This window comes from Bufo bufo, chromosome 10 (assembly GCF_905171765.1).
Source record: "Bufo bufo chromosome 10, aBufBuf1.1, whole genome shotgun sequence".
Lineage (NCBI taxonomy): Eukaryota > Metazoa > Chordata > Amphibia > Anura > Bufonidae > Bufo > Bufo bufo.
In genome coordinates, this window is record NC_053398.1 from 118,970,545 (window position 1) to 118,990,099 (window position 19,555).

Sequence of the window (19,555 nt, forward strand, 5' to 3'; positions counted from 1 at the left end):
TTTATGCTGATCTTGGTGGGACTGGCTAACCACTAATGTTTATGGGGCCTCCTGAAACTCCCCAATGACAGATGTCGGGAGAGATAAGGATAGGGCGTATTAGGTTTTAACTGTGCAATCTTTTGTTCTCGGGAACAGAGGTGTCTAGCAAATACTTTCTCACCTATCCTTATTCAGGACATATGAACGATTGGCCAAGACGAGTGGGCAGGTGTATTGGGTAATTAGGAGAGATAGCTGTTGACCAAACAAAGTTCAGCTGAGGGATCTAATGTGTATGGCTGCCATAATGTAGCAGAAAAGCCTATTTATGGTGTAAAAAACAAACCTTGTGTTTCTGCACTGCCTTTATCCATTACTAAAAAGGGGGACCAGAAGATACCTGAGTAGGTACCAGAAATACAAGTGTAGTCAGGTAGGCGTGGTCGTTACCAACAGTGCAGGACCGAAGGATGAGGCAGAGGCGTAGTCAGACAGGCAAAAGGTAGGGCAGGTGGCACAGGTAAAGGTCAGGCAATCCGGATCGGCAACAGGAGAGTCAAGGCAAGCAGGCAGGGATCAGAGGAGTAGCAGAATCCAGGAACAAAGTATAAATCAGTAGTGTTGATCGCGAATATTCTAATCGCAAATTTTTATTGCGAATATCGGCACTTCGAGAATTTGCAAAGATGTATATTGCTATATATTCGTAATCGCGAATATTCAAGATTTTTTTTCCATCAGTAACCTCCCTTCTTCTTGTGGGCCAATGAGAAGGCTGCAATATCTTTGTCAGAGCTTAGCAACATCCCTAGCAATCAATAGGAAAGTTGCCTACCTCTTTACTATATAAGAAACTCCCCGGCAGCCATTTTCTGCAGTTTTTTTTTTGCGGTTCTGAGAGAGAGAGAGAGAGAGAGAGAGAAGTGTCATTGCTGTGCTCTGTGCTTTCATCTGGATCCTATTCCTTATCCAATTACATTAGAAAGTTAGTTAGCTCATATATATACAGTATAATACAGATAGTGGGAGATAATCAGTGTAGGTTAGATAGTGATATAGTGTACAGTAGTTGATAGGTTCCAGTGCAGGGTGTTAGGTAGTGTGATACAAATTACTGTTTCTCTGCTGTCCGTACATACGTGCTACAGACATAGTGCGGTGATGTCACAACAATACTTAGCGCACCAATCGGTGATAATTACTCATACCTGATAAAATGTGAAGTTGCATGTATTGTGCAAAAAATATGTGCATCATTAGTGCCAATTTGCGCAATTGCGATAATAATGACGAGATCACGAATTCTCGAATTTATTGCGAATATTACGTGAAAATTCGCGAAATATCGCAAAAACTAATATTGCCTATGCCGCTCATCACTATAAATCAGGAGCACCCGTGAGTATCAGGAACTTAGCAAACACAAGGACCTTGACACTGAGGCATCTGGGAAGGGGGATGAGCCACTCAAATACCTGCAGGAGAGCCTAGGTTGGTCAGCGAAGTCACATGATCCAACTCATGCAGCCCAGGGAGTGATGCGCGCCGTTCCTGGGGCATTGTAACCGAACATTAGCAGAAAGCATGCTGTGGCCAGGGCTGAGTGGAACCTGTGGAGCGGAATCCTCAGCACCACAGCGCATACAGTGACAGAGCCCAGGACTGCAGTGTGGACGGAAGGATCACCGCTGAGCATGGCGCCCAGGTCCACAAATAGCAGGGGAACAGCGGCGTACAGCAGCTGCTGTTACAGTTGCCATAGATTTATTCCAGGTGCACGGCCTGTCGAACGATGTGCCTAATATATGATGAGCAACTGTTACCCTGATGAAGTAAGTTGTCTTCTCCCGAAATGCGTTGTTTTTACTACTGTGAATAAACAAGAAGATCCACCTTATTGTGTTCCTCAGTTTTTTTGCACCAAGGGGTCCTTTTATTTAATCTTGTCAACAATTAGGTGCCTATCCGGCAGAGCTGAAGATTTCAAAGTCCGGTGTAAAAAAAATGGTCATTGATCAATCCCCCCCCCGCCCTCGTGTTTCCTGAGATCTTTTTAGATTTAGTATCTGAACCCACTTTGGATCCTTCTTACCCGGAGACTCTTACATTCAACAGTCTAGTTCTTCTCGATGCTAATTAGGAAGGCTCGTTATGTTATGTTCTAACACGTAAACTCTCAAACTACCATTTATTTTGCGCTGTTACTCGAAGGAAGCAGTTAAGAATTTTAAGCCATTTATGGGCTGTTTTTATGAGATCATTTGGACGTCTTGTTTTACACCTAGATATTAATTTCATCCATGAGGAGTTTGTAATCTAACGCCTAGTATCTAGAACCATATAATTTTATTTAGCTTCACAGTCAAAACAGTTGTTGTCTGAGCGATTGTAACCCCTTCACGCCTCATAGACCTCATCACTGCCCATATGTATTGCAAAGCAGTATGCCATAGGAATTTATTTTGGTCATTATGAAGTCTACGAGCAAAAAGTTAGGTGCTCATTTCACTTTTTACCAAATACATGGCTATGGCTTCCAGTGTCTTAAAGGAGCTATCTGCCTGCACAATTCTTACTTGTTAGAAGGGTCTCTTGACAATGCGCTGAAAAAAATCAGCTCTAATCTGAGGTTAAACCTAAAATTACCAACATTGTAGTTGGTAAATAGACATGGCCATGCGGATTGCTCGGCAGTCGTTTCACAGCGAACTTTGCGCGTTCGCGATTCGCCGAACATGCGAACATATGGCTATGTTCGCATGCGCCATATTCTTTTGCATTACGCCAAACTTTGACCCATGACACATCCATCAGGTGTGACAGGACAGCCAATTGAGACGGTTCAGCACATGGACACACCCACACACTATATAAGAACCCGATCTGGCAGCCATTTTACATTCTGTGTTTTGCCAGTGTAGGGAGAGGTTGCTTTGTGGAGCAGGGACAGGCTGTTAGGGACACAAAACGCTAGCTAATAGGGCCACAAAAGTCCTTTTAAGGACTGGTATAGGTGTGCTATCGATAAGTGGGATATACTGAGGGGTGTGGTATACTTATAATATACTTTCTAACATAGCCTGCTTCCACAAAATACTGATTAAGGGTTTTGATATACCTGTTTCCACCAAATATTGATTGAGGCCTGCGATATACCTGCTTCCACAAAATACTGATTAGGGGGTTCAAAATACCTGTTTCCACCAAATATTGATTGAGGCCTATGATATACCTGCTTCCACAAAATACAGATTAAGTGGTTCGATATACATGTTTCCACCAAATATTGATTGAGGCCAACGATATACCTGCTTCCACAAAATACTGATTAAGGCGTTTGATAGACCCGCTTCCACAAAATACTGATTGAGGACTGCGATATACCTGCTTCCACAAAATACTGATTAAGGGGCTCGATATACCTGTTTCTACCAAATATTGATTGAGGCCTTCGATATACCTGCTTCCACAAAATACAGATTAAGGGGTTCAATATACCTGTTTCCACCAAATATTGATTGAGGGGTGCAATATACATGCTTCCACAAAATACTGATTAAGGGGTTTGATATACCTGTTTCCACCAAATATTGATTGAGGCCTGCGATATAACTGCTTCCACAAAATACTGATTAAGAGGTTCAATATACCTGCTTTCACAAAATATTGATTGAGGCCTACGATATACCTGCTTCCACAAAATACTGATTAGGAGGTTCGAAATACCTGTTTCCACCAAATATTGATTGAGGCCTATGATATACCTGCTTCCACAAATTACAGATTAAGTGGTTCGATATACATGTTTCCACCAAATATTGATTGAGGCCAACGATATACCTGCTTCCACAAAATACTGATTAAGGGGTTTGATAGACCTGCTTCCACAAAATACTGATTGAGGCCTGCGATATACCTGCTTCCACAAAATACTGATTAAGGGGTTCGATATACCTGTTTCTACCAAATATTGATTGAGGCCTTTGATATACCTGCTTCCACAAAATACCAATTAAGGGGTTCAATATACCTGTTTCCACCAAATATTGATTGAGGGGTGCAATATACACGCTTCCACAAAATACTGATTAAGGGGTTTGATATACCTGTTTCCACCAAATATTGATTGAGGGGTGCGATATACCCGCTTCCACAAAATACTGATTAAGGGGTTTGATATACCTGCTTCCACAAAATACTGTTTAATGGGTTTGATATACCTGTTTCCACCAAATATTGATTGAGGTCTACGATATACCTGCTTCCACAAAATACTGAATAAGGGGTTTGACATACCAGTTGTCACCAAATAATGATTGAGGCCTGCAATATACCTGCTTCCACAAATACTGCTCTTCTCTAGTGACTAATGCACAGGGTCATTTTGAAAATGACAGGCAGAGAAAGAGGCAGGCCGTTCAACAGGTGTGGTAGGGGTCGGGCAGGTGCACCAGGCCGGAGCCTAAGTGGGAAGTTGGAGAAGGCGCGTGCGATTACTTCAAAGGGCGCACCAGAGTTGGTTTAGTGGCTCACTCAGCCTTCCGCTTCTGCACCCTCCTCACTCTCTGCTGTGTGCACCCCCAAATACACCGCCACCATCAACGTAGCCCCTCCACTTGAGTCAGAGGAATTATTCTCCCATCTATTCCCAGACCTTACCGATGCGCAGCCATTCTTGACATCGGATGAGGAAGAGGAGGTAGCAACGGCCACCACCCAGCGGTCTGATCAGGCTAACCCTGATCTGACACACCCCAACAAGTATGCACGTTTGGCAGATGAGGGGGATGTCAGTCCAGGGACGGCACTGCTGCAGCCGGATACTTCCTCTGCCAGTCAGGGGAATGTCAGCTCCAGTAAGCAGGGGACCAGGAGAGCAGGGCAGGCCAGACAGGTGCTGGTAGTGGGAGACTCCATTATTAGGGGAACAGATAGGGAAATCTGTCACAAAGACCGTGATCGCCGAACAGTGTGCTGTCTTCCTGGCGCTAGAGTTAGACACATCGCGGATCGGGTTGACAGATTACTGGGAGGGGCTGGAGAAGATCCAGCGGTCATGGTCGATATCGGAACCAATGACAAAGTTAGGGGTAGGTGAAGAGTCCTTAAAAATTATTTCAGGGATTTAGGTCAAAAGCTTAGGGCAAGGACCTCAAAGGTAGTATTTCCTGGAGAACTGGGCCGACTTCTCTATCGGCTACAGGCTCTTTCGTAGGGACGGGCTGCACCTCATTGGGGAAGGGGCAGCTGTGTTGGGGAAGAAGATGGCTAGAAGGTTGGAGGAGTGTTTAAACTAGGGACTGGGGGGAGGGAAATTACATTATAGGAGGGGAAGATAGTGCAGATAGAGACCGGGGGCAAGGTAGTGGGACTGGGGGAGGAATGGAAGGAGGGACTAGAACAGTTCAGAAGGAAATGTGTAGGGTAAAAAATATACATAAACCTCTCAAATGTATGTATACTAATGCCCGAAGCCTGACAAATAAAACTGGGGAACTGGAATTAGTGATGTGTGAGGAGGACTATGACATAGTGGGAATAACTGAGACATGGCTGGATGATAGCTATGACTGGGCAGTTAATGTACAAGGTTACAGTCTGTTTAGAAAGGATCGTCAAAACCGGAGAGGGGGAGGGGTCTGCCTTTATGTAAAGTCCTGTCTAAAGACCACACTCCGATGAACATGTGGAGTCACTGTGGGTAGAGATACATGGAGCTACTAATAGGAGTTTACTATAAAGCACCTAATATACCAGAGTCCACAGAAAATCTACTACTAAATGAGATAGACAAGGCGGCAAATCATAATGAGGTGGGTATTATGGGGGACTTCAACTACCCAGATATAGACTGGTAAACTGAAACTTGTACATCTCATAAAGGAAACAGGTTCTTGGCAATAACCAAAGACAATTACCTCTCCCAACTGGTTCAGAACCCGACTAGAGGGACGGCCATACTGGACTTAGCATTAACCAATAGGCCTGACAGAACAACAGACGTGCAGGTTGGGGGACACCTGGGAAATAGTGACCATAAAGTAATAACCTTCCAATCATCATTCAAAAGAGCGTTTCTACAGGGAGGAACAAAAATACCAAACTTCAAAAAAGCTAAATTTAGCCAACTAAGAGAGGCCATAGGCCTAACTAACTGGGACAAAGTCCTCAAAAATAAAAATACTGCCACAAAATGGGATATCTTTAAAAGCATCCTAAAATCTCATTGTGAGAGGTACATACCGTATAGGAATAAAAGGTTAAGGAACAAAAAGAAACCAATGTGGATAAATAGAACTGTAAAGAAAGCAATAAATGACAAAAAAGAAAGCATATAAATCACTAAAACAGGAGGGTAGCACGGAAGCACTGAAAAACTATAAGGAAAACAATAGAACATGTAAAAAACAAATAAAAGCGGCCAAACTAGAGACCGAGAGATTAATTGCCAAAGAGTAAAACTAACCCTAAAATGTTCTTCAATTATTTAAATGTTAAAAAGTATAAATCTGAAGGTGTCGGTCCTTTAAGGAGTAATGAGGGGGGAGTCGCAGAGAGCGACGAGGAGAAAGCAAAGCTGTTAAATATTTTTTTCTCCAATGTATTCAATGAGGAAAATAAACTGCCAGATGAAATGCTGAATGTAAAAATAATTCCCCATTAAAAGTGTTCTGTCTGACCCAGGAAGAAGTACAACAGCGACTTAAAAAGATTAAAATAGACAAATCGCCAGGACCGGGTGGCATACACCCCCGTATCCTAAGGGAATTAAGTAATGTCATAGCCAGACCCTTATTTCTGATATTTGCAGAATCTATATTGACAGGGAATGTCCCACAGGATTGGCGCATAGCAAATGTGGTGCAAATATTCAAAAAAGGGTCGAAAAACTGAGTCTAGAAACTATAGGCCGGTAAGTTTAACATCTGTTGTGGGTAAACTGTTTGAAGGTTTTCTGAGAGATGCTATGTTAGAGCATCTCAACGGAAATAAGCAAATAACGCCATATCAGCATGGCTTCATGAGGGATCGGTCATGCCAAACTAATTTTATCAGTTTCTAGGAGGTAAGTTCTAGACTTGACAGCGGCGAATCAATGGAGGTCGTATATCTGGACTTCTCCAAAGCATTTGACACTGTACCACATAAAAGGTTAGTATATAAAATGAGAATTCTCGGACCGGGAGAAAACGTCTGTATGTGGGTCACTGTCACTAGTGTGATACCTTAGGGGTCAGTATTGGGCCCTATTCTCTTCAATATATTTATTAATGATCTTGTAGAAGGCTTGCCTAGTAAAGTATCAATATTCGCAGATGACACTAAACTGTGTAAAGTAATTAACGCAGAAGAGGACAGTATACTACTACAGATGGATCTGGATAGATTGGAGGCTTGGGCAGATAAGTGGCAGATGAGGTTTAACACTGACAAATGTAAGGTTATGCACATGGGAAGGAATAATGCAAGTCACCCATACATACTAAATTGTAAAACACTCAGTAACACTGACATGGAAAAGGATCCAGGAATTTTAATAAACAGCAAACTAAGCTGCAAAAACCAGTGTCAGGCAGCTGCTGCCAAGGCCAATTAGATAATTATATAATATATATATATATATGTACTCAGATGCATTTGAGTCGTCATGTGATACCCCCTATGTAGTCTTAGTCCTTCTTTCTGACCTTATTTTGTTCTGTATGGCTGATACAACGCTGTGCCTTGATGCGCTGTGCGCGGGGTCACGTGGGGACGCCGCTACGTTTCCTTGGGAGGCGGGCTGGAACGCATGGCTTGCGTTCCACCCCTCCTCCTGATGAATGCGGCGCCGCCATGTTTGACTCGGCGTGCATCATCGGGCAATAGCGCTCAATAGTAGGTATCAGCTGCTGCATTTTATTATATCACGCCTGAGGCTACATGGGGGGTATAAATAGGAGCTTATGGCCACACTCACATTACCTCCTGACGAAGCTGAGGCGAAACGCGCGTCGGGGTCCTTTGCCTGTCCTGTGCCTGCTGTCTCTGCCCTCCACCATGTCTCAGGGTATGTTGTGATCTGTGATTTTTCATCTTACACTTCAGGTCGAGTCCCTCTGCTTACAGCTCTTTAGTTGATCTTATTTATGGGGTCTCATTTACCTGCAGTACCCTATATGGGCAATCTATGATATACTTATATATTTTTTGTCCATGTTTACATCTGTGACATATTAGGATCCATACGTCTCATCCTGCAGCCACACATCTAGGTGATGATTACAGACTAGATTACCGCATTGGGTGTATATTTATATTCCCTACTTTTCTGTCCCGTCACCACATTGTGTATCCAATACATGCCCTACATGTGTTCCATCTTGTGGTGGGTCATAGAGACACAGGCCCGGGGGACTGCGGCATCCGGAGTTTTTCCGCTGACTCTCTAAAACCCATCACTTTTTTGTTATTCGTTATATTTTTATTATTATGTACTATTTACTATTATGAAATAAAATATACTTTTAAATATACTGGGCATTCAATTGTTGTTTGTGGAACGACTTTTTAGGTTTTTATAGTTGGTTTTCTTGTTTGCCCTCGACTATGAACATATAGATGAGGCCTTTTTCTTGTTTGGTTCTATCTCAATTAGATAATTGGTTGCATCAAAAGGGGCACAGATGCCCGTGATAAGAACATAGTCCTACCACTTTACAAATCGCTAGTCAGACCAAACATGGAGTACTGTGTACAGTTCTGGGCTCCTGTGAACAAGGCAGACACAGCAGAGCTGGAGAGGGTTCAGAGGAGGGCAACTAAAGTAATAACTGGAATGGGGCAACTACAGTACCCTGAAAGATTATCAAAATTAGGGTTATTCACTTTAGAAAAAAGACGACTGAGGGGAGATTTAATTACTATGTATAAATATATCAGGGGTCAGTACAGAGATCTCTCCCATCATCTATTTATCCCCAGGACTGTGACTGTGACGAGGGGACATCCTCTGCGTCTGGAGGAAAGAAGGTTTGTACACAAACATAGAAGAGGATTCTTTACGGTAAGAGCAGTGAGACTATGGAACTCTCTGCCTAAGGAGGTGGTGATGGGGAGTACAATAAAGGAATTCAAGAGGGGCCTGGATGTATTTCTGGAGTGTAATAATATTACAGGCTATAGCTACTAGAGAGGGGTCGTTGATCCAGGGAGTTATTCTGATTGCCTGATTGGAGTCGGGAAGGAATTTTTTATTCCCCCTAAAGTGGGCAAAATTGGCTTCTACCTCACATGTTTTTTTTTGCCTTCCTCTGGATCAACTTGCAGGATAACAGGCCGAACTGGATGGACAAATGTCTTTTTTCGGCCTTATGTACTACTACTACTAATGCATAATTTTTGTGACCTGTACTGGCCTACAGTAAAATTTTTATCCAGTGACCGCCTAATGTACCTCCAGCCACATCATCACAAGTTCTTTTCTGTCAGGTGAATGCCTAATTTTTGGGGCCTGTACTTCTGTGGCCTAAAATAAAAATGTTCTAGGCTCCAGCAGGGCACATTTTTGAGAGTTTCCCTTTAAGACGCATAAAAATGGCCCCTGATTAAAATACATATTTTTTGTGGGAATTTTTGCCAAAGATCCCCCTCTGGCACGTCACTGTCCATGTTGTGGGACTATTTGTGCACTTCTAGTAAGTAATGGGTGGCTGTAAATATGACCTGAAGGTTTTTCAGGTTCGCCTGTCATTAAAGTCAATGGGGCCCGCCGCGAACCATCCAGGCCGATGTTCGTCCATCACTATTGGAAAATTCAAAGTATGTAAGCCCCATCCCAGAAACGCCCACAATCCCTCATGTGGCCTGAACAAGCCCCACTCATGTTCATCACATTTTTTGGGACTAGTTCTGAAAATTAGGCACAGTCCATAATATTTTGGGACTTCTGGCATGGATTCAACCTGGCAGTAGGTGTTCAATTTTTCTGCACTGCCACCACAAGGGAGGAAAAAGCATTACACAGTGCCTGCTTAATTCAGTAGGTTGTCTATAACCATAGCACTGGATAGGTCCTTCAGAGAGAGAACATGCCTATCTGAGAATGTGCTGAAGTTTATCATAGATAGAAGAAGACTTTTGATGATCTCTAGAGAAAGATATAACAATTCCCCAAATTTAAGCTCTGACATTGGAGAACCCAACCACAAAAATAAGTGAATTGAAGGGTTTGTGCAGAATAAAAAAAATAAAATTTCTGCATTAAACATTTAAAAATAAATAAATAAATAAATAAAAAAGTTGCCAATTTAGTCCCCACTTCTCCAGGGCTGACACTCCACTGGCTGCTCACCAGTGTCAGTGGTAATGCCTGTATGAAGGCAAGAGACCGTTCAGACCAGCTAAAGGTCTTTCAATGAAATCTAGGAAACCTTCTCCAAAGGTTTTGATTTGGAAAGCTCTTTTCTTCATTCTGAAGGGATCAAATCATACTTTTGGCACATCCTATACCACTCCGTCCCACACAGAGCCATAATCTGGCCACCTAAAAGCTAAGATTTACTGCTTTATCAGTGAACTGTGAATTTTGAATTTATTGAATGAATTCACTCATCCCTGCAATAGGTAAAAAAAAAAAAAACAGGAACCGATACATAAAGAGGTTGTCCCATCATCAAATGTTATTTTAATATAATTCAGTATGAAAAAAACGAGTTACTTTTATCATTTACTTTCTGTTACAAAAATGCTCCAGTTGTGAGATATATTCTCTTTACTTCATTATAATGGTGCCCCTTGGTGTTTAATCTGTATAGCTATGTGCACATCCACCTACTGAGGTGGTCGTACATGCTCAATTCCATTCTTTGATTGCCACCAGCCTTGCCTACTGTTACGAGTTGTACAGGAAGAAATCTGTAGCAAAAAGAACATGCCCCCTGAGGAAGGACATCCCCCCCACCCCCTGAGAAAAGACACTCTCTTTGAGAAAGGACATCGCCTTGAGCTGCTGGCCTGAAATTATCTAGCAGAGCAATTGGAACAGAGAACGTGGAGATCTCTGGATCCACTTGAAGTACAGGAATGGCTCTAGCTTTGTTAGAAAGAGACTGTTATGTGCTATATGATGTCTATGGATTATGGTATTAACCTTCTAAAGCAGTTGTCAAAGCTTCGAAAAATGGGGCTCCTTTCTTGCATAAGCATGGGTTGTGATATTACATCTCAACTCCATAAAAGTATAAGGGTCTGAGTTGCAATACCACTGTGACAGGAGCAGGGGAAAAGTGGCAGAAGGAGTCTACATTTCACCTAGGTTCCTGTCTTATACAGGGAGTGCAGAATTATTAGGCAAGTTGTATTTTTGAGGATTAATTTTATTATTGAACAACAACCATGTTCTCAATGAACCCAAAAAACTCATTAATATCAAAGCTGAATATTTTTGGAAGTAGTTTTTAGTTTGTTTTTAGTTTTAGCTATTTTAGGGGGATATCTGTGTGTGCAGGTGACTATTACTGTGCATAATTATTAGGCAACTTAACAAAAAACAAATATATACCCATTTCAATTATTAATTTTTACCAGTGAAACCAATATAACATCTCAACATTCACAAATATACATTTCTGACATTCAAAAACAAAACAAAAACAAATCAGTGACCAATATAGCCACCTTTCTTTGCAAGGACATTTAAAAGCCTGCCATCCATGGATTCTGTCAGTGTTTTGATCTGTTCACCATCAACATTGCGTGCAGCAGCAACCACAGCCTCCCAGACACTGTTCAGAGAGGTGTACTGTTTTCCCTCCTTGTAAATCTCACAATTGATGATGGACCACAGGTTCTCAATGGGGTTCAGATCAGGTGAACAAGGAGGCCATGTCATTATATTTTCTTCTTTTATACCCTTACTTGCCAGCCACGCTGTGGAGTACTTGGACGCGTGTGATGGAGCATTGTCCTGCATGAAAATCATGTTTTTCTTGAAGGATGCAGACTTCTTCCTGTACCACTGCTTGAAGAAGGTGTCTTCCAGAAACTGGCAGTAGGACTGGAAGTTGAGCTTGACTCCATCCTCAACCCGAAAAGTCCCCACAAGCTCATCTTTGATGATACCAGCCCAAACCAGTACTCCACCTCCACCTTGCTGGCGTCTGAGTCAGACTGGAGCTCTCTGCCCTTTACCAATTCAGCCACGGGCCCATCCATCTGGCCCATCAAGACTCACTCTCATTTCATCAGTCCATAAAACCTTAGAAAAATCAGTCTTGAGATATTTCTTGGCCCAGTCTTGACGTTTCAGCTTGTGTGTCTTGTTCAGTGGTGGTCGTCTTTCAGCCTTTCTTACCTTGGCCATGTCTCTGAGTATTGCACACCTTGTGCTTTTGGGCACTCCAGTGATGTTGCAGCTCTGAAATATGGCCAAACTGGTGGCAAGTGGCATCTTGGCAGCTGCATGCTTGACTTTTCTCAGTTCATGGGCAGTTATTTTGCGCCTTGGTTTTTCCACACGCTTCTTGCGACCCTGTTGACTATTTTGAATGAAACGCTTGATTGTTCGATGATCACGCTTCAGAAGCTTTGCAATTTTAAGAGTGCTGCATCCCTCTGCAAGATATCTCACTATTTTTGACTTTTCTGAGCCTGTCAAGTCCTTCTTTTGACCCATTTTGTCAAAGGAAAGGAAGTTGCCTAATAATTATGCACACCTAATATAGGGTGTTGATGTCATTAGACCAAACCCCTTCTCATTACAGAGATGCACATCACCTAATATGCTTAATTGGTAGTAGGCTTTCGAGCCTATACAGCTTGGAGTAAGACAACATGCATAAAGAGGATGATGTGGTCAAAATACTCATTTGCCTAATAATTCTGCACGCAGTGTACATGCTGAATAGCAGCCAGGGAGTTGAAGCAGCAAGGAAAACTAGGTCTTCTGTTTGTAAGGGTTTCATCAAAAACCTGGTTAGAAGGGCCTGGCTGCTTGAAGAGTTGGGAGGGTCCTTGCTCCAGTAAGCCACTCCAGGTATTTGTAGTAACTGTGACTAATCACCTGAGAACCTGGGTGTGCTAAAAAGGGCTGATAGCCTCTGCTCCTGGGAAAGCTCAGATGTGAATAAAAACTAAAATAAAAAGCAACGGTGTGTTTTCTTTATGGTGCTGGGTACAAGGCTCAGTTTCCTTTAGGTAGGAACTGCTTTATGTCTAGAGGTAGCGGCCAGACGGCCAGGGTTTTCTTTTATTTTGATTATTACTTTTTTTGTTTGCAAAAGCCAATAATACTGTCTGAGGCCAGTTGCACCATCCTTACCTGGACTGGATTGCGTTTTGTGTGCCAACAGCGCCCGTCTATCCCAGGAGACGGTGATCCCGTGAAGCTAATCCCGTTACACCACATACAACCTGTGGACAGCTGTAGCACTGTTTGTAGAAAAAAATATAAAAAAATAACAGCCATGTTTTTGTAATCTCCTTTAAAAATCTGGATAATCCATGGAGAATAGGCGGGAGGCTGGTAACGTGTGGCAGCAATGTCAGGTTTACCATATTAATCACTTTCATTTATTTTAAAGATTGAATTTCTATAATGTAATCAGGATGTGGTTGGTTAAATGACTATTTGCAGCCAATCAATGTAACCTGCAACCAAAAGCCTTGCATCCAAAGGGAGCGGGTGTGTTGAATTATAGCATCCATACTGAGCCAGAAAGGAAGGAAAAAAACAAATACATTCTGGATACTTGCTGCCAAACCACACTACTTAGCGCTCCGATGAAGAATAGTTACCATTGGCTCTGCACGCTACCCGGCCCAGCCTTTCATAAATAACGTGATTAATGCTGCTGATAAGCGGCATTATCTGCTGTGCCACAAATGACCCCACTCTCCTGATCATTAATAATGTTACTTTGTGTTGAGATTTTAGGAAAGAAGGAAATAGATTGCTAGCTCGTTGATCCATGTGATAAGAAAGTTGTACAGAAACAGAGGTAAGTGTCATAATCTAGAACTCTACAGAGAGTACACCGTGTTTTACATAAGAACAAGACACATGATACAAGTCTAACCCGGGTTCTCTGACTGGACAGTAACATGACTACAGAGAGTCCTATTACTGGAACCACCACAAGCAGCAGTCCAAGGTAATCTGTGGAGACACCTGATAGAGAGAACGAGAAGAAATAAAATGAGACACTGGAGAGGAAAACACATGAATCCTAGAAGACCTCAAGGTGTCATACTCAAATTTCCAGGCCATGGTTTTGGGTAGAAACGATTCAGAAAACAAAAAAAAAACTAAATTGACCCCTTAAAACTCATTTTTATTACTTCAATTTAAAAGGACTTAACACCACAGGCCACCTATCTAAATCTTCACAGGGTAAATGAACAAAAGGCAAAGAAGATATACAATCCTGATACTTAGAAAGGGGCTGCCAGTAATAGGATAGGCTAGGATGGGCAGAGATATCCATATAAAGGGAGCATTTGCCCTAATGTGGCCCTGCTGAGTCCTCAGCCCCGGGATGGCCCCTGAAGGTAGACTCTCCCCGTCCTTGTGTCACGGATGGTGTTGCAGAAAGCTGGAACTTATAAATAAACATCCGACTGGCTTGATCCCAAACTAAGGAGCATATGGGTGAGCCCTATAAAGCCCCTAGAGCTCTCCCTGACTGCTATGCCCATGCAAAGATCTTTATGGTAGACGATTGCATGCCCTCGTACCTTATACTATGTGACACCTGAAAACCCTATAATAGTGAGGGGACACCACCACCGGCTCCCTGCACTTAATACGGACGGAGTCAGGGTCACCTACAATCAAGCCAGCAAGAAACACAAATAATGGAAACAGACTTATCTGAGGAATCAGGAGAAGCAGCCTCCAGCAGTGAACACAATCCAGGAAGAAGTATAAAGTGAGGCAGTATGGGAGGGAATATAAAGGGAGACAATCAGTGCAAATAGGTGACAGCTGGGAGAGGGAAAGGAGATGAGAAAGTGAAACCAAAACAAAGAACATCATACAACAGGTAGAGAAGAACATCTGCCAGATCTTCTCACAGAGCTGGCGGTGACACCTTGTACTTAAACTGGCTGGCCCTAGTAAGCCCTAAATGGGTTTCCCTACTGCTCCAGCGCGTTTCTCCCACTTGGGTTCATCAGGGGGTCGTGTGAGAAAGAGTACAGGAGCCAACATAAAAGCAAAAAAAAAACAATACAAATAGATGCTGAAGTCAATAAATTCTAAATGATACGTTACGTTAAAGGAGATTGGCACAGATGGTATGTACATGGGACAGTCATAGAAAACACATGTGGTTCCCATAGGTCAGGGCATGATACAGACACCTGAATATAAACATGGGAGAAAAAGGTGGGTCAGATGAACCATAAAGAATCAAGAGGCAGCACTGAATCGTGTTGCCCCTCTTTACTCACATGTAATGGTCCCAAGGTGTGCACATGGCCTAAACTCCAGCGCATATGATGATGTCAGTGAGCGCATAGGAAACGGGGATTTAAAAAGCAATGTGCTCCTCCTCTTCTGCCCACCGATAAAGACATTTAGCAGCTATTCCCCAACGCCTACAACATCATCCTGCGCATTAATAAGCCAAAGGCTTATAAGGCTACGCAAAGACAGTTCCTCCATGATAGGACTAACATATAACAAAAATGATGTGTCATATTGACAAGGTGCATGTCATTGACATTAATCTGATGCTTCCCGCATCATTGACCAGTGTAGGGTATATATTTCTACTCAACTGAAACACAGGCATGGTGGCACGATGCGTTCCACCCGCCGAAAGTGTCTTTATCAGCGGGCGGAAGAGGAGGAGCGCATTGCAATTAAAATCCCCGTTTCCTATGCGCTCACTGACATCATCATATGCGCTGGAGTTTTGGCCATGTCCACACCTTGCGACCATTACACGATTAAGTGCTGCCTCTGGATTCTTAATGGTTCATCTGACCCACTTTTTTCTTCCATGTTTATCTTCAGGTGTCTGTATCATGCCCTGACCTATGGGAACCACATGTGTTGTCTATGACTGTCCCATGTACATACCATCTGTGCCAATCTCCTTTGACGTAACGTATCATTTAGAATTTATTGACTTTAGCATCTACTTGTTTTTTTTTGCTTTTTTTGTTAGGTCCTTTGCTCCTTCCCACACGACCCCCTGATGAACCCAGGTGGGAGAAACGCGTTGGAGCAGTAGGAAAACCCATTTATGTCTTACTAGGGCCAGCCAGTTTAGGTACGAGGACGGGGAGACTCCACCTTCAGGGGCCATCCCCGGGCTGAGGACTCAGCAGGGCCACATTAGGGCAAATGCTCCCCTTATATGGATTTCTCTGCCCATCCTATCCTATCCTAACTATTACTGGCGGCCCCTTTCTAAGTATCAGGATTGTATTTCTTCTTTGCCTTTTGTTCATTTACCCTGTGAAGATTTAGATAGGTGACCTGTGGTGTTAAGTTCTTTTAAATTTAATTAATATAAATGAGTTTTCAGGGGTCAATTTAGCTTTTTTGGGGGTTTTTTGTATGTACTTATGACCTTCGATCATCGGTTTATATCGTTGTTTTTTTTGGTAGAGTAATTAGAATCGATTCAGACCTGAATCCAATGGGTTGACCAATTCAAATTTTTAGCAATTTGCTTGTCTCAAGACTTCTTTATCTGGCCAATCTTCTGTAAATGCCCACTCTGCGGAGTGTATGGCTTATAGTGGCCCTATGGACAGATACTTCCATCTCCGCTGTTGATCTTTTCTGATTTTTCTCTTCTAGTATCTATATATCTACAGTACCTATCTATTATCTATTTAGCTATCTATCTGTTCATATATGTCATATCTATCTATCTATCTATGTCATATCTATATATCTCATATCTTTCTTTCTATCTCTTTTCATATCTTTCAATCAACTTAGTTTTTCGATTGCATGACGTCATTAATCAAAGATTTTGGATGGGGATAGCAATATGCAGATCTATTACAACAGAGACTAATAAACAGAGATACAACAAAACACAAATACATGTTATTTACATTAAAGTACACAGTGATGGATGGAGTCCAAGATGCTCCGCCAAGAGAGACCCAGCTCAAGATCACATAAAACTTTCTCTTGATTGCCTAATCTACTTACGGCAATAATGTTCATTTCAGGATTTCTAATGGGACGAAAAGGTCATTTTAAGGTCAAATGAATTGCTATGAGACTTGGTTAACATAGCCTTTGCTGCAATCATCTTTTTGCTCACGCACCTTTCCATAGGAGAAGGTTCGTTATATGACCAAGAGACATCAGCCATTGGCTGGTGAAAGATTGGGATGCGTACTCTGGCCCTTTAAATGGCTGGGAGAGCATGTGAGGGTAGACAGAAGTCTGAGAACTTCGCTGATTTTCTCATTGGTAGGAAAGAGGTACTGGGGGACACAGACCACAGCTGCCTTTCATGTAATAACCAAGACTGCACTGTATAGTCCTTCTTCATTGTTAATGACCACACGGTACCTTTAATGCCCCTTTAAACAGGGGCTGTTACTGGTATGGGGGTTGGCTGGTTAGGTGAGGGCACAATATGCATATTATTGCTGTTCTGGCCTGCACTTAGCTCTGGCATACCCACTTCTCCACCCCCAGCGCTCTCCTACAGGCCATCTGCTTTTCCTCCTTTTCCACATTATCTAATATGGATGAGAATATGTCATCAGGAACATCCAGCTCCTCCTCTCTCTGCATCTTGCTGACTTTTCTAGGACATGGAGACCAAGAAGGATGATTTGGAAGAAGTAAAGCCAGCAGATGATGAGGATGGTCATCATTAAGACCTGGCCCACTAAGGGGTGCAGACTGAACGGAATTGTTTGGCACACTGGCACTGGAATAATAAAGGCTTCCATCTTATCGGTAAGGAATTACATATCTTAGTTTACGGCTGATGTATGAATAAATAAATGTAGGAATAGATAAATAAAACTGACTAAGAATAAGTCTCCCTGCACTCTGCCTACAGTCTCCCTGCCATCTTCCTGTAGTCTCCCTGCACTCTCCCTGCTTTCTCCCTGCACTCTCCCTACATTCTCCCTGACATCTCGCTGTAGTCTTCCTGCACTCTCCCTACAGTCTCCCTGCCATCTCCCTGTGGTCTCCCTGCACTCTCCCTGCTTTCTCCCTGCACTCTCCCTACAGTCTCCCTGCCATCTTCCTGTAGTCTCCCTGCACTCTCCCTGCTTTCTCCCTGCACTCTCCCTACATTCTCCCTGCCATCTCCCTGTAGTCTTCCTGCACTCTCCCTACAGTCTCCCTGCCATCTCCCTGTGGTCTCCCTGCACTCTCCCTGCTTTCTCCCTGCACTCTCCCTACATTCTCCCTGCCATCTCCCTGTAGTCTTCCTGCACTCTCCCTACAGTCTCCCTGCCATCTCCCTGTGGTCTCCCTGCACTCTCCCTGCTTTCTCCCTGCACTCTCCCTACATTCTCCCTGCCATCTCCCTGTAGTCTTCCTGCACTCTGCCTACAGTCTCCCTGCCATCTCCCTGTAGTCTCCCTGCACTCTCCCTGCTTTCTCCCTGCACTCTCCCTACAGTCTCCCTGCCATCTCCCTGTGGTCTCCCTGCACTCTCCCTGCTTTCTCCCTGCACTCTCCCTACATTCTCCCTGCCATCTCCCTGTAGTCTTCCTGCACTCTGCCTACAGTCTCCCTGCCATCTCCCTGTAGTCTCCCTGCACTCTCCCTGCTTTCTCCCTGCACTCTCCCTACAGTCTCCCTGCCATCTCCCTGTAGTCTTCCTGCACTCTCCCTACAGTCTCCCTGCCATCTCCCTGTGGTCTCACTGCACTATCCCTGCTTTCTCCCTGCACTCTCCCTCTCCAATATTCTTCTATTAATCGGTTTCAGCAACACAGTCCCTAGCACATGAGTGCTTGCCACATCTCTACCTATACTCAGCTCACAGGACAATGGCAGAGACTGCGCGGGATGAGGGTTTTACAGGGCTGTGACATCACAGGGGATGGCTATCTGCGGATTGGCTGGCTGCGTGGCATTATAGGTGATCTCCTCTACACTCAGTTTCAATTTGTAACGCGTACAACTGCCATTTTAGGAAAACCTGATTCGTTACCACAAAGCTTCACTTCACTACTCATCACAGTATAGGGGCTGTGCACTCTCATCTATACTGACTGATGATAGAGTATAGTGAGCATGCTCCTCACATAACAGTGACTGTGCACCCTCATTAATACTGGCTGTTGACATAATATAGTGAGCATGTTGCTCACAGGATAGGGGCTGTGCACTCTCATCTATATCGACTCCTGGTAGAGTATAGTTAGCATGCTCCTCACATAACAGGGGCTGTGCATCCTCATTTATACTGTCTGTTGACAGAATATAGTGAGCATTCTCCTCACAGTATAGGGGCTGTGCACTTTCTTCCATATTGACTGTTGATGGAGTTTAGTGAGCATGCTCGTCACATAACAGGGGCTGTGCACTATCATCTATACTGACTGATGATAGAGTATAATGAGCATGCTCCTCACATAACAGGGG